At 44.5% G+C, this 16,262-nt stretch overlaps 1 long non-coding RNA gene across 7 annotated transcripts in view; it reads right to left on the bottom strand.

Annotated features, from left to right (window-relative positions):
- Nucleotides 1-836: 836 nt before the first annotated feature.
- LOC148118267 (uncharacterized) overlaps nt 837-16,262 on the bottom strand; it is a 45,444-nt gene continuing 30,018 nt past the window's right edge. For 6 of the 7 annotated variants that reach the window (XR_015736158.1, XR_015736159.1, XR_015736160.1 and 3 more), the window contains one exon: nt 8,622-10,447. This is a non-coding gene — a long non-coding RNA (uncharacterized LOC148118267). Of the gene's footprint in view, nt 6,579-8,621; nt 10,448-16,262 lie in introns of those variants that run through there. The other variant, XR_015736163.1, reaches the window with a different exon arrangement.

Here is a 16,262-nt window from a genome sequence, read left to right as displayed (position 1 = left end):
GGGCTGCAAATGGAAAGGATTTTTAGATACTTTTATTTTATGAATGGGAGTGTTTTGTCTGTCCCCCCCACACTGTGTGTGTGTGTGTGTGTGTGTGTGTGTACCGTGTACATGCCTGGTGCCTGTGGAGGTCAGAAGAGGGCATTGGATCCTTGGAACTAGAGTTACAGAAGTTTGTGAACCACCATGTGGGAACTGGGAGTCAAACACAGGTCTTCTAAAAGAGTAAAATTACCCTTAACCACTGAGCCAACTCTCCAACCTCAGGATTGCAATCTTTAATGTCCTGATTGGGAGGGCCGGGAAGCTTAAACCATTTTTAAAATGTTAAAAACCCACGAAAAACCAAAGCAAAATCTTTCCTCCCTTAGCCAAGCATACTAACCTCTTCCCCTGCCGTGGCAACAGAGGGCAGCATGCTGAGGCTCGGGACCCAGTTTCTGTTCAGGGGCCATGGCTAAAAGAAACCCGACCCATGACTGAAAGAATGCAGGCTTTGGGCTGGAGTACAGAATAGAGTCCGTGACTCACCTGGGGTCCATACACAGCACTACAAAGAATTAAAAATGAAACCTTTTTTGTTGCTGTTTTCAAGACAGGGTTTCTCTGTGTAACAGCCCTAGCTGTCCTGGAACTCACTCTATAAACCAGGTTGGACTTGAACTCACAGAGATCCACCTGTCTCTGCCTCCCAAGTGCTGGGATTAAAGGCATGCGCCACTACCACCCAGTGAAACCTTTCTTAGAAGAATTTACCTCAATAGAACTTCTCACAACTACTTTCTTCACACAGTTGAATTCTAAATTATAAGTATCTATGCAAGCAATAAGACATCTTTTATTTTGAAATCTTTTATTTAAATCTTAACTTGATCTGAGTAATTTTTCTGCCTGCCAACATCACTCTTCACCAACAATATGTTAAATGACTAAGTGACCGAGTCATGAGTATGCCCCATAATTACAGAAGTGTGAGAAAATGAAAAGTTGAGGCCTACGAGGAAGCAAACTCAGGACACGGCAGGTCCTGTAACACCATCACACGCAGGTAGAAAATAGAGGTTGGGGAGAGCATGAGCCCATTGGCCGATAACTTCTCTGGACACTTAAACTTGGGACCATTTTATAAGTAGAGAAGAGCCGAACCCTTCTGTAATCAGCTCTGGACTTTGACCTCTTGCTGTCCCCTGCTGGTGTGGGGCCCTGCAGCCTTGTCTCTATTGTGCAGCCTCCAGGGCCAACAGTCCTGTGGAGGTGCTGACTTTTTCTTGCTTCCCCTCCTACCCCATTTCCTGCATTTGCATCTTCCCTCCTCCCTCCTTCCCACTACTGATTTTTCTCTTCCCTTTTTCTTTCGCCACAGTAAGTCTGGCTCTGAACCTAGGCGCCTCTCTCTCACTCCTCTGCTGCCCTAAACACCCCCCCTCCGGCGCTTCTTTTCTCATGCAATTGTTCTGATAATGGTCCAAGGACCTTGAATCCTTTGCTGTATTTTAGCAACAGAAATTAACTGCAGTTAGAGTAAAGCAGGGGTATCATGAACAGCCCTTTTCCAATATGTATGTCTAATGACTTCATAGAAATTAGAAACGTACAAATCAATATGCAGTAGTTTGAATCAATTGGAAAAAAGGTCTCTCTGTTCCACCTCTGCATGCTACCTCTGTGCAGGCCTGAGCCTGGTTCAGAAGCAGGCGAACTAGGGTGAAGGCTTGCCTCACATCCTGTCAGTTCCAGTCCCTCTCCTCGCCTTGACACCGAGAGACACCAGAAATGAGTCTAGTTCCAGAATCTTGTTCTCTGTGAAACTACATATGTTAGACTCTGAATGTGTGGAACTAAATATTTCAGAATCTATAAGTGTGAAACTACATGTGTTACGATCTATATGTTTTGAACAATGTATGTTAGAATCTATGTGTGTGCAACTATGCATGTTAAAATCTATGTGTGTGAAACTCCATATGGTAGAATCAGTGGATGTGCAACTATGTGTGTTAGAATTACTTTTAAAATCTGAGTTCTTTTCCAGGTTGTTGGAGTTGAGTCCTTTAGGGTATATTACCCCCTCATTCTTTCCCAACACACTCTCTGTTCCATTAGTCAGGTGCTGACGTCTTATTTCCTGTTCATTTTGTCTTCAGTGGTGATCGAGCCCCGGGTCTTGTTCATACTCGGCCATCCCTCTGTGTCTAAGCCATGGCTCTAGCTCTCTCCTGTATAGAACAATCAGATTCTTCCGCTTTCAGCCCTAGATTTCCCCTGGGAAAAATTTGATTTTTATTTTATATTGTTTCTTACATTTTAAAAGTTTAATAACATCATTCCCTTCTCTTCTTCCTCTATTACCCCTCCCATGTCACACCCCAACCCTTTCAAACGTGTGCCTTCAATTATTACTGTTACATAGATTCAGATGCATAAATGAGATCAGCCGAGAGTCTGGTTAGTGTTGCTAGTACATTTTTTAGGGCTGACCATTTGGGCTTGAAAACCACAAGTGGATTCATCTCTGTGAATGACTAATTCTCCCTCTTTGGGCAGCTTTTCATTGTCTGAACTCTTCATTGAAGAGTGTGGCCGTCTTGTTGCAGTTTCTGTTGCTGTGATGAAACGCCATGACCAAAACACAGGTGGGGGAGGACAGGCGCTATTCGGCTCACACTTCCACATTGTAGCCCGTCACTGGAGGAAATCGGGACAGGAACTCAAATAGGGCAGGAACCTGGAAGTAGGAGCTGATGCAGAGGCCATGAAGGGGAGGTGCTTGTGCTTCATGTCTTGCTCAGCCTGCTTTCCATCAATCACTAATTAAGAAAATGCCCTACAACACTGTAGCTCTGTAAAAGAGTTTGAAGTCAGGGATGGTAATGCCTCCAGAAGTTCCTTTATTATATAAGATTGTTTTGGCTATCCTGGGTTTTTTGTTTTTCCATATAAAATTAATTATTATTCTCTCAAGGTCTGTGAAGAAGTTTGATGGGATTTTGATGGGGATTGCATTGAATCTATAGATTGCTCTTGGTAGAATTGCCATTTTTACTATGTTGATCCTCCCAATCCAAGAGCAAGGGAGATCTTTCCATTTTCTGGTATCCTCCTCAATTTCTTTCTTCAAAGACTTAAAGTTCTTGTCAAATAGGTCTTTCACTTCCTTGGTCAGAGTTATCCCAAGATATTTTATGCTATTTGTGGCTATTGTGAAAGGTGAAGTTTCTCTGATTTCCCTCCATGCTTCTTTATCCTTTGTGTATAGGAGGGCAACTGATTTTTTGGAGTTGATCTTGTATCCTGCCATATTACTAAAGGTGTTTATCAGCTGTAGGAGTTCTTTGGTAGAGTTTTTGGGGTCGCTTATGTACACTAACATATCATCTGCAAATAACGAAAGTTTAACTTCATCCTTTCAAATTCGAATCTTCTTCATCCCTTTATGTTGTCTTATTGCTATTGCTAGAACTTCAAGCACTATATTTAAGAGATATGGAGTCCAGAGACTGATAGGGAACATTTCTCACAGGTGTAATTTCAGGGAACTCTTACTTCCCTCCTACAGAACCCATAGCTTCCTCTCCCTTGTAAGTCTGTTCCTGAAAGCTTCTATTTGCTCTGGGCCACCTTTGTCCCTGAGCATTAGAAAAATAGCTGGATGTGGTGATATACCTTGGGAGGGAGATGGGAAAATCAGGAGTTCAAGGGCATCCTCAACTATGTAAGTTTTGGAGGAGCTTAAACCACATGAGATTTCACACACACTCCCCCATCAAAGTATAGAGCATTTATGGCAAGCACGTGGTCAGGTTCAGCTCATCCATACAGCCTCTGTTGAGTCTTCAATGGCTTCCTGTTATCCAGCCTTGAGGGTCCTTCTGCCCTCCCATCCCTGGGGTGGCAAGCCTTGCTCCCTCAGGAGCTGCTGGGGAGTCAGAGTCAAGCCACTCAGGACCACAGGTCTGGGAATTGGAGCAGAAAGCCTGGGAAGGACCCTGAACGAAGGCTGCCCTTTCTTTAGAGGTCTCTTGGAATAGGATTGCACCAGAATGCCCATGAGAAGGTGTCCAGGCAGGGTGCCCTAAAGCCAGAGGATAGTGTGGATGAGCAAGTGTAAGGAGTTAGGGAGCCGCATCAGACCTGGCCTGGAACTGATGATGTAGACTAGGCTAGCCTTGAACTCACAGAGCTCTCTGCCTGTCTTTGTTGGCATCGAAGGCATGTGCTGTCACGGCCAGCCACGAGTGTATTTCCGAAAACTTGTATTCCCGTCCACATAAAGTGATAGGTAAGGGGAACTGAGACTTGTTCTCATTCACCTTCCTTCCCTCCCTCCCTCCCCCCCCATCAATACAGTTTAACTTTCAGCATTTCCTACTCTTCTAAATATCATGGGAGAAAATAACATTTTACAGGTTTGAAACATCAGATTCCCTCAGGGCTGTATTCACCACAGGAACGCTGTCTTTTGCTGAGATCAGCAGAAGAGCGCTGGACCCTTCTAACCCACCATGCGGTTGTGGTTCTTAAGATGTGCCCAGACTGGCAGAGGCAACTGCCTAGAAACTTCAGAAACACCGATTGTGTTACTACCTATTTACTGCAGTCTTCTGGCAGTTACTTCATTAGCATATCTGCAGAAGATAATAGGTTTCACTGTGGCATTCCCAGAGATCACAAGACGAGAACTCATGGTGTCCATGGCTCCCTTGCCCTTGTTTCCTCCCGTCCCTAGAAACATACACTTTTGAAACCCACTCTTGTGTGCTGGGTCAGAACCTGGTGTCTGAACAAACTGGGTGCAGTTCTGACACAAGTGGTTCAAGAGCCACTTCCCCTTGGTGTCACATGTTCCAAGAACATGTGTGGAAAATGGGTCACTGGGCTCAAGACTGATTGGGGGACATTTTTGTTTGTTTGTTTCTTTCTCTCTCTTTTTGCTTTTTGGTGTTCTGAGACAAGAAGCCTAGCCTGATCTTGGAGCCCTGTTTCTCCTGTTTTAGCCCCCAAGTGCTGGGATTGCAGGGAGGTACCACCACAGTCTTCCTTGTTTTTGCTTCGGGGCAGGGGCTAGTCATTGTTGCCACCAAGCACTTAGACTTGAAACTGGTATCATTTGAAAAATAAAAATATAGCCAATGTTTTCAATGATGGAGCGTGCCCTCTGTGCATCCCCTGAGCGGGGAGAGGGGGTGAACAGCAGCCTGTGGTGGGTGCTAATGCCAGAGTCATCACAGCCGAATGTCACCGTGAAAGGCCGCACAGACACTGTCCTGGCCGCACATACTCAGGAGAGCTTTAGTCACAGACCGAGGAAGACGGAGGAGACAGAAGCAGAAAAGAAAGAGGGGGTGGGGTGGGGAGAAAGCTGGAAGCCTGCGAGGGTTCAAGTATCTACCGTGGAATATTTTACTTTTTTTCCTTTTACTCTAATTTCCTCTAGAAAGGAAAACCCATGGAAGGAATGAAGAAAGGAGGGCATAAGGACAACGCTTTCTCTCTTCCACACACACAAATAAAAGCCAAATCACCTCTTTTTAAAAGGAGGAGGTGGTGGTTAGCCTGATGCTCAGAACATAGACCGCTCTCCGGTTCTCAGCTAAATAAGACTAGAGCTGGTAACCCCACCATCTCTTTTGAATCTGTCATCTTAGAAACCTGCCACGTCTCAGGTGAAGCGGAAATGACTGAAGGGCTCCTCCATCTACGTTGCCAGGAAATGGCCTTGTCACTGAAGTCCTTGCAAATGTGGACCCATAAAGCCACAGGGCGATTTGTTGGAAAGGCCAGGACTGTGGGGTGAGAGGGTCTTGGGGAGCCCTCCTGTTGGGCCTGCACACTTTGGGTGCCGCAGGCTGCTGCAAACAAAGGGAGCTGGGATGGAGACATGAAAAGCTCCCGCGTGGGAGCAAGTTACCTAACAGCGCTGTACCTAAATAAAGAAGGCCACTGTGTGCTGATGACTGTGCCCCAGAGCTGGTAGTCTGTGTTTTCACCAGACGGAGGGAGGACAGGGGTGGGTAGATTCTACTGTCACACCAGGAACAACTTCCAGAAGTGCCTGGATGAATCATTGGGTACACATGCACACTGGAAACAACTTAAATATAGGTGCTGGGAGTGGTCAGATGTCAGCACACAAAAGTTGGAATGGCAGGCACAGAGTTGTTGGAACCCTTGCATCTAAGCCTGTCCTCTACTGTGGATTTTAAAAAATATTTATTTTTGCTTATATAGGCGTATATGGTGTGTGGTGTGTGTGTGTGTGTGTCTGTCAGGGGACAGCCTTGGGTATCAGTCCTTGTCTTTCATTTTGTTTTGAGGCAGGGTCTCTCTTGTTCTCCCCTGTGTTGTGTCCTGCAGGCTAGCTGGCTTGTGAGCATCCTGAGGATGTTCCTATCCTCACCTCCCATCTTGCCTCAGGAATGCCGGGACAGACACATGCCACCACATCCACTCTGGGTTCCAGGCATCAGAACTCAGGTTCGCAGGTTTGCCGGAGAAGTGTTTGCCCCGCTAAACTATCTTCTCAGCTCCTTAATGCAGGTTCTTTTGGTCCTTGCTGTGTGAGACTCCGAGTGACTTACCTAAAGATGAGCTATTGTTAATTACAAAAGAAAGCAACAAGACAACAACAAAAATAAACAAAAAATTAACACTATTTTAGGGTGCGGTAATGGAAAAAGCATCACCTAATTGCATATGGCTACGAATGTAATTAACATCAGATCTGCCATAGTTTGGCCTTTGAATGTCCTCCAAATGCCCATACATTGAATGCTTGGTTCAGCTGTAGCACTATTTGGAGAGAATAGAACTTTTAAGAGGTGGAGCCTTGTGGAAGGTAGTTAGGTCATTGGGGTGTGCCTTTGAAGGAGACACTGGGACCCCAGCCCCTTCCTGTTTCCCTCTTTGATCCCTGACTGCCATGGGATGAACAGACCACTCTGTCACACACCAAAGCAGTGCTGCTACAGGCTCCAGAACCATGGGGTCAAGTGACCACAGACTGGAAGCCCAGAAACTGCTAGCAGGCAGACCTTTCTTCTTAGTTGGTTCGCTCAGGTATTCTGCAAGAGTAATGGCAATCCAACAGACATCTTATCGACAGCTGTTTTACTTTTTTAAAAAAACCAAGCTGTTGGACTGGAGAGATGGCTCAGCAATTAAGAGCACCGGCTGCCCTTCCAGAGGACCTGGGTTCAATTCCCACGCACCCATATGGCGGCTCACAACTGTGTGTAACTCCAGTTCCAGGGGTCCCGACACTCATGAAAAAAACACCAAAGCACATAAAGTTCAATAATAAAATTAAAAAAGCAAGCAAAGCACTGAGCCGTTTGTCTCTGGTTGAGGAATTTGCTGAGCTGATGTTCAGAGCAAAGATTTGGAGAGCAGCCTTCCCACTGCTTGCTCCTACCCTGGCACCCAGCCAGGGTATGGCATTAGGAAGACAATTAGTGTGACAGTCTGCACCAATTCTTACATGCAGATGTAGAGAATTGTGTGGACTGCTCAGGAGGCCCGGAGGTGTTTGATTCCCAGCACCAAAGCAGACAACAAGGACATTCATCACACAGAAATGTGGAGACTTCTGTCTCCACAGAAGAAGAAGAAGAAGGGAAAGGCTAAGGAGCCCATTCTCCTCAGCATCTGGAGGTGCAGATCAGCCCCTCAAGAAACAACGGGAAAGTGCAGATTGAAGACACTCCCTCCCACCCCCAGCTTAAAAGGCTTCAGGTCCATGGCTATCTCTACACAGATGAAAGGGCCAATCATGTGGGGCTGGAGCTATAGGAGTCTGGACTCCGTGTGACCTGGTGTCTAATCCATATTGAATAACCTGCTGAGATCTAAATAGCCTGTGGAACTCTTTTATATGCCACCAAAATTCCATCAGTTAATCAAGCCACAGATGTTTTGGACAGTTTTGCCGTGGACTAAACGCCCTGTTCTGAAGTTGTCTTTTTGTGTCGAGTTGAGTTAGTGATCAGTTAAAAAAATAAATGTATAGACGGGCTCTGAGTGGCTCAGATTTATAATCTTGGTTCTGGGGAGGCTGAGACTGGAGGATTGCAAATTCAAGGCTAACAGGGACGCGACAAACCGCCAGAGGTACAGCTCAGTGGTGGAGAGGCCCTGCTTTGCTTGTGTGATAGACAACCAGGGACTGACCCCGGGACCGCCCCCGCTCGCCCAGCAGCCCGCCAGAAAAATCCAGCAGTGCAGGTCCAGGCAGAGCGCCTCTCTGCTTCTCCAGGCCGGATTCCTCTTACGCATTTCTGAGCAGCCTCTGACCAGGCAGAGTGAGCAGGCACCCCATGTCCACCTCAGAGAGAGAACTCTTGGAAATTGTTTTCAGACTAAACTCATCTTCACTTGTGGCCCCCACCTGTGAAAAGCAGCCACAACCCTGACCTTCAGTATCCACACTGAAAGACTTCGGAAGTCCACAGTGTGTTGGCTGCCCGCTGCTTACCAGCCAGGACCTGATTACAGATGCTTGGCTGATCCTCTTGCCATGTCTTACACATGCTAGCTGATCAATTAATTTCGTCTATGAGCTTTTTGCCAGATATTAGGAACATACTATTCTTTTCCTTCTACAAAGTCACTGTAGTCCACCACTATTGACAACCATGTATTTTTTTAATTGATATAATAATTATACAAAGCTATGCAGGTCAGTGTGAAAATTTGATTCTTGCACACGTGGATAATGACCGAGTTGGAATAATCGGAATTTATAGTACAACTTACTATTTTTTTTTTATTTTGTTTTTTTCAAAACAGAGTTTCTCTGTGGAGCCCTGGCTGTTCTGGAACTTGCTCTGTAGACCAGGCGGGCCTTGAACTCAGAGATCTGCCTGCCTCTGCTTCCCTAGTGCTGGGATTAAAGGCATGTGCCACCACCTCCTGGCAGCGCTTTAAACATCGATCATTTCTCTGTGTGCAGCGTCTCTGGACTCCGAATGCTTGTGCACCGTAGCCTCCCTCTGTGCCACGGAACAGTTACTTCCCCGTTTCTCCCACCTTTGTTCCACAGCTCTGAGCACTGAGAGGGAGGCTGTGATGGGTCGTGGGCAGACTCCAGCAGCCCTACAAGAGGCAGTTGGTGGATCCTCTCGCATGGCCAGTCACTGGGTGAGCTCCCTGCCCCCTGGGGACATGGGGTGGTGGGGACATTTCAGGGTCATGAGAGATGGCAGAAAAGTGACAGCTCCTGCCCCATATATACTGCCACCCACTTAAGCCCTTTGCCAGTTCCATCTGTGACTGTGGGGGAGACCAGTGATGGCGGTGCCAGCAGCCCGAGGGCAGGTAGGTCGGCTCTGTGTATCACCTGACACCTATTAATATCTTTGCGGTAGGCATCAGACCCCTGCTCCTTTGCAAAAGTCACTCCACTCAGTGTGGTCTAAACATGTGAAACGGGGGAGACATTTCTCTGCTGCAAAGTGTCTTCTTGATCACCCGCTGTGCCAAGTAGAAGGGAGTACGTCTAATGGGGAGAGTCACGTGTGCACGGCCAAGCGGCTGTCTGGGGATAAAGGGCAATTGGGAGGTCTGCCCGGTGTACAGGGTACAGCAAAGATGCCAGGAGGGGGGTGATCCTCTTGGGTGTCAGAAAAGATACTGTGCATGAGCTGGCTTCTGACCTTCTTCTTAGAAGAGGAAAGGTTTGGGGTTGGTGACCAGGAAGAACGTCTACATTTAGATGTACCACTGGAGAAGTCTTGGTGGAACTTGCGGGGTTACCTGGAAGCCCCACGGAGAAAACAATGGAAGCATGGGGGTGAGGATCTTTGGATCAGGCAAGGTAACCCCACAGTTTCTGTAGGTAAATGACTGCAGCTGGAAGAAACATGGCCTTAGGTTGTTGCCATAGAAAAATCAGGCTGACAGCCCCGCAGGAGGATTGCAGGGGCAGGAGAAAGTTCAGGAGACTCATCAGTCTCCTTAAAACCTTCCAAGAGCTTAAAGGAAAACTCAGAGGCCAGGGCTGTAGCCCAGTGGTGCAGGCCTTGCCTTGCGTGCCTCAGTTTCCGGTTTTGATCCTTAACGCCACAGAACCAGTAAGCAAAATGAAAAGAACTCAGATGTCTCCTCATTTCTCAGCAATGCTTTCTCTACGCTGTCGCGTGTCACTGTCTCTTGGGGGCAGTGCTTCAGCTCTGGGACTTTTGTCATTCTCTCAAAGGCAGCTAGCACAAGGACCTTTGGACTGGCTTCTGCTCTTGGTTGCCACTTACCCTGGGTTTTTGCTATGGCTTTTCTTCTCAAGTAGTGATCCCAGTCTCAGTTCTAACTTCACCGTTCGGGATGACAGTCAACTCCTTCATGTCACCTCCTGACACTGTAACTGCGAGAGCCTTTCATGTGGTCATTATCCCCCAAGTATGATTCATAGATGGGAGGTCATCTGTTGTCTTCTTCCTCAGTATGTCCCTGAGCCCTAGAGGTGGGGAACGAAGGGATAATAAGAGCCTGAAATAAGAGGGGTAGGTGGGAGGAGGGGAGAGACACACAGCAGAGAGAATCTGTGGTGCGTGGTGCCTTGCAGGGTGTGGGTGGTGACAGAGGAGGAGGCAGGGAGATATTTGGGTCTCTTGCTTGGGCAGCTGGCTGTGTCTGTAGAGAACAAAGTACACAGGAGAGCTGGGCAGACGGGGGTCTAGCCAGGGATATCAGTATCCGGTATCTTAAGTTGGGAACATTCCAAAGTGGTAGACATGAGGCCGTATGTTGATAGTTTTATGTCAACTTGACACAAGCTAAAGTCATCTGAGAGGAGGAAAACCTTAATTTAGAAAATGCCTCCATAAGATTCGAACTTTGGACATCTTTAAAATTAGTGATTGAAGCGGGAAGGGTCCAGCTCCATTGTGGGTGGTGCCATCCCTGGGCTGCTGGTCCTAGGTTCTATAAGAAAGCAGGCTGAGCAAGTCATGGGGAGCAAGCCAGTAAGCAGCAACCCACCATGGCCTCTGCATCAGCTGCTGCCTCCAGGTTCCTGCCCTACTGGAGTTCCTGCCCTGACTTCCTTCAGTGATGGATGCTATCTGGAAGTGTAAGCCGAATAAACCCTTTCCTCCCCAAGTGGCTGTGGCCATGGTGTTTCTCCACAGCACTAGTAACCCTAAGGTAAGTTGGTAGTAGGATAGTGGGGTGTTGCCGTGGCAGACCTGACCATGTTGTTTTGGGGAGGACTGTGGAAGGACTTTGGAATTATGGGTGAGAAAAGCCATTGAGTATTAAGAGTTCAATGGGCTGTTGTGTGGGAGCATGGGAGACAAGAGTATAAAGAACAGAGCAGAAGGCTTGTGAATTCTAGAGGGAAAGTTCCAGAGTCACCAAAAGACTTAGCCGGCTGTTTTCTATTTTGATTTGAGAATCTGTAGTGTATTGTTAGCTGGGGCCAAAGAATCAACTGTGCTTAACAAGAGGCCAGAACCACTGATGTAAAACCTTTGCTTTACCAGGACTATGGATGCTGGTCCACTGGAACTGAGAAACTAGTGGCGGTTAAGAAGAGAACGGCATCACTGCCGTGAGATCTTCCCGGAAGTGTTTCCTGAGAGTCAGCACACGCTAGCTCTGCTCCAGAGACAGCTAAGGTTGTGCCTTGCATTTGTATCTGAACTTGGCATCCTATGAGTCACCCTGGTGGTGCTGGTTTTAAAGGCATGAAGGGGGCATGGAGAGCGGCTGAGGCTTGGCACTGTGTGGCAGGACTGGAGTCCCTGAAGAGAGCCCAGGAGAGGCTATTGCTGAAAGCACAGCTCCGCTGCACAAGAGACCCCAGCATTTTGGAGATCCGGGGACCATAGGACAATCATCAAGAAGAGCAGCTGAGGCGGACTGCAGCCTGCCAGAATTTGGAAGACAAGCTGTGTGTGTTGCAGAGGGTGGAGCTGGAAAAATGACCTAAGCCCTTTGGAAGAGTCCAGGAGACAGTGAGTGAACCCCAGATAATGGGCATTGAATTATTTACACAATTGGAGTTGGGTTTTGCTTTGCTCTGATTGTGACTGTTCTCTTGCTCTGGTTCTTCCCTCTTGAAGTAAGGAAGTATTCAGCTTATTTTTGGTTTTACAAAGCACACAGTAGGGATTGAATTTTATAAGAGGTCTTAAATTTTAAAAGCGACTTTAGGTTTTTCAAAGAGATTGAATTTCGAAGTGTTTGGATGTGTAAAGACTGTGACTTTATTTAAGTTTATAGAATGTTTTATATCATGGCATTGATGTTAATGTGAGATCGTGGGGATGAACGAGAAAGGAAAGGTTGTGGTTTAGCAGTGATGTGTTTGTGTGTCAAGTTGACAAGGAGTCAGTTGTCTGCACCTTACTTTGAAACATGGCATCTCTGTAAATTGAGTGCTCATCTGTTCAGGTAGGCTGGCGGCCACTGACCTCTAGGGATCTCTGTCTGTTCACCTTCCACCCATAACATGAGGGTCACAGATGCGTGCCCAATGACCAACTTTTATGTGGGTGCTGGATCTAAACTCAGGCCCTCCTTTTCTCACACCACAGACTCTTTACCAACCACACCATTTCGGCACCTCCTTATTCTTAGGAGACTATTGCATCCAAAAATTGCCAGCTGAGTAGATGAGAGAGTAATATCATCTGTCATTTGTTTTAATTCTCTCACTTGGTTAACTTCCTTGATTACTTAAAACCATTCAAGACTAAAATTGAGTAGGACATACTTAGATTCTGTAGATTTTTCTTGCTTTTGTGCAGAGATATAATAGAGGCATAAAGTTACTTAAGCCAGCTCAGAGGTAGAGGTTACCAACAATTGTGTAAAAACCACATTTCTGAATAGTTCAAATTTGTAAAAGAGTATTAGAAGCATTTAAAATAAACATAAAAATGTTAAACTATGCCTGTTTACAAGTTTTAAATGTAACTTTGGATGGATCCACAATTTGTCAGACCCTTCTTTCTGAAACTGTAGTAAGGCAAACATGGAAGATATCAACCTAAAGCTCTAGTTGTATGACTTGTGTCATTAATAAGGTAGGATCACTTATCCATAAGAAAGAATGTATGTTCATATATATACATATACATATATGTGTATATATATATGTGCACACACACACACATATATATATTCAATATTAAAACAATCATAAATGGTGCCATCAGGTTCTCTGTAGAGTATTTGAAAAAAAATGAAAGATTTTGTTTCTTCTCTTGCAGAATTAGAATGTGAAGCAATGAGACAGGAGAATGCTCGGCTACAGAATATAGTTGATAACTAAAAGTACTCGGTTGCAGACATCGAGAGAATAAATCATGAAAAAATGAGTTGCAACAGACCATTAATAAATTAGCCAAAGACCTAGAGATTGGACAGAAACAAATGTGAGTGAGGAATTAAAATATTCCAGAGGCAAAGAGGCGGTAAGTCATACTGTATTCTGGGTGACCCCTCATCATGGAAGACCTTACTCAAGGCCTGTGTAAGGAAGGGGAATTCTGTAGGTAGAGGGATAAATTTTTCTAACACTGACATTTAGCACAGCTAAAATACTCATATCCTTATTGCAGCTCATCAACACCTCTATTATTTATCAGTCAAATTTAAGATAAACTCAGTTTTCTGATGATGAACTATGATCTCAACAAATAAAGAAATGTATGTATGTGATTCTAACGTAGGGTGACAAAACAGTTCATTGTAAGTTGTCATCCATCTTACCTTATCTCCTAACTCTGGTAGGTAAGCTCCATCCCTGTGTATAACAGAAATAGGTATACATCTATGTACACATTTATAAGAGCTACCATCATTATGGGTCTACATAATGATGGAACACAAGCTTAGCATGCTCAGGGTATCAAGTTCAATACATAATACTAATGAAAAGGCTGTGGCACCCAATTTTTGAGCCTAGAATTTGGTCAAACTTGATTTAGCTTTAGTCTGTAATTTCTTATTAACAGCATGCACAGTCAGTATCATCTAGCCTTTTATAGCCTCCACTTGCTTCTTTAGAAAGGGAAGTGTAGGAGGCAGAGAGAGGCCGATGGCTGTGAGTTCAAGGCCAGCCTAGTCCACAGAGTAAGTTCTAGAACAGTCTCTAAAGCTCCAGAGAAACCCTGTTTAAAAAAATGAAAGAAAAAAGAAAATGATGTGTAATTAGACCACATCAGTTAATCTGAAGTGAGTTACTTCAGAATACCTTATCTCTCAGAGGCTGTGTAAGAAAGGAAAGGTTATAAATCTCTGGAATAAGTAAACATTGGGTTTATAAAACTAAAAAGGATAGTATTTTTTTGGTTGAACACTCTGAAAGAAGAAAATAATCTAGGGGGTAGGTAAGCTGTGTCCTAGGGAGGGGTCTGACTCTGGCCATGAGAAAGAAACTTAGTGGGCTCATTACCTGAGAGCTAAGGGTATCAAAGGTCTGTCTAGGTTACAAAAACTCACCTAAGCAATGCATCTGTAAACGTTTTTTTGTACTAATTTTGCCCTACTTGTCAAGTCTGGTAGTATAGCAGAACTCTTGTGAAATACAACTATAAATACATAGTTATATTTATATAAATATAACATCTAGAACTCTTTTGAAATATAATGTTTACAACTGCATCTAGATCATCAGAAGTGTTGACTGTGGGAACTAAGAATGAGGGAAAGAACTAGAGACATAAGCAGTGAACTCCGGGAAGCTTTTTCATTAGACTGAAAAGAGGAGCCAGAAGCAGTAGAACAGACCACTGAATGGGCCTATAGAGCAACAGAAGAGAAGAGAAACTGCCAGGCTGTGTTCTAGGGCCAGGGGAGGAGATACACACACACACACACACACACACACACACACACAAAGATATATATCAGATTCTATAGGGCTTACATTCAGCTAGTAAGAGTGAACAGATATGTCACATTGTAAAGTAAATTAAGAGTTTGGGAAAACTGGGGACTCCATTGGGGGAAAAAACTCTGTTCTGGTAACAGATGTACCCTTAAAGGACAGAGAAATATGAACTATTAAAAATTTTTTCAATATATTTGAAATAATACTTTGAAATGTAAATTTTCTATTTATTTATTTGGTGTAATGAAAATGTGTTAATACTATAGTATGTAAGTTTTGAGTTGCCCTCACATACTTTGGATTTTTTCTTTTGTTTTTGTTTGTTTGTTTGTTTGCTTTTTCCAGGCAGAGTGTCTCTGTATGTAACCCTGGTTGTCCTGGAACTCCCTCTGTAGACCAATCTGGCCACAAATTCACAGAGATCTGCCTGTCTCCGCCTCTGCCTTCCAAGTGTTGGGATTAAAGGCATGCCCAGCTCTAAACTTTGGTCTCATTTCATATTTATATCTAGGTTTGAAAATGTAAATTTTAGTTGATAAAAAAAACATACTCTAAGATATGGAGTAAATGAACAATGGTATACTTCTCCCCAATCAATAATTAGAATTGTTGCCTTAGAATTATTGTTCAAACCTTTCATTTATAGATTTCAATACTACTATCCATTAGCTATCAAACTACTAAAAACTGGCATAACAGTTTGTGTAGAGTTACAGAAATGACCATTGAAAACCACACAGTCAGGGACTGCTTTATTTTTAGCATTTCTTTTTGTATTCTCTTTACTAGATTGAAGCACAATTGGCAGACTACCACAGATTGGCTAGAAAATTAAAACTTATTCCTAAATGTGCTGAGAACTCCAAAGGTTATGACTTTGAAATCAAGTTTAATCCTGAAGCTGCTGCCAAAAGCCTTGTCCAATACAGGATTCAAGTATATGTAAGTCTGTGTCTGAACCTCACTTTATCATAGTGCCATAGGACTGGACTAAGATGTAGCACTTTCTTCTGAGGGGTAGACATCTTATTTCCCACCTGACTTTTGACTTTAAATGTCTATTCCTCTCTGCCTCCTTTACTTCATCCAACTATCCGTTAAAATATTGGTTACAAGTAAACCATATCAGGACTATGTCAACAATCTGAGGTAAGTTTTGTTTTCTAGTTACCTTCAGTCCCTCTTGGAAGCTCATCAGTATCAAATATCAGGTGCCTGCTTTACTGATAGTAAAACTTACAAGGTTAGTTACCTTGAACTCACAGAGATCTGCCTGCCTCTGCCTCTGCCAATCAAGTGCTGAGATAGAAGGCATGTGCCACCATTGTCCGGCTGGCTGGTACATTGATTTCTGTTAGTAGCCAGCTAGGTGGCTGATATTGCATATCACTACTTTGAGTGGTTTCATATTACTTCAGCAAAAAAATTA

This window comes from Myodes glareolus, chromosome 23, assembly GCF_982192425.1.
Source record: "Myodes glareolus chromosome 23, mMyoGla1.1, whole genome shotgun sequence".
Lineage (NCBI taxonomy): Eukaryota > Metazoa > Chordata > Mammalia > Rodentia > Cricetidae > Myodes > Myodes glareolus.
This window is presented reverse-complemented; position numbering and strand designations above follow the sequence as displayed.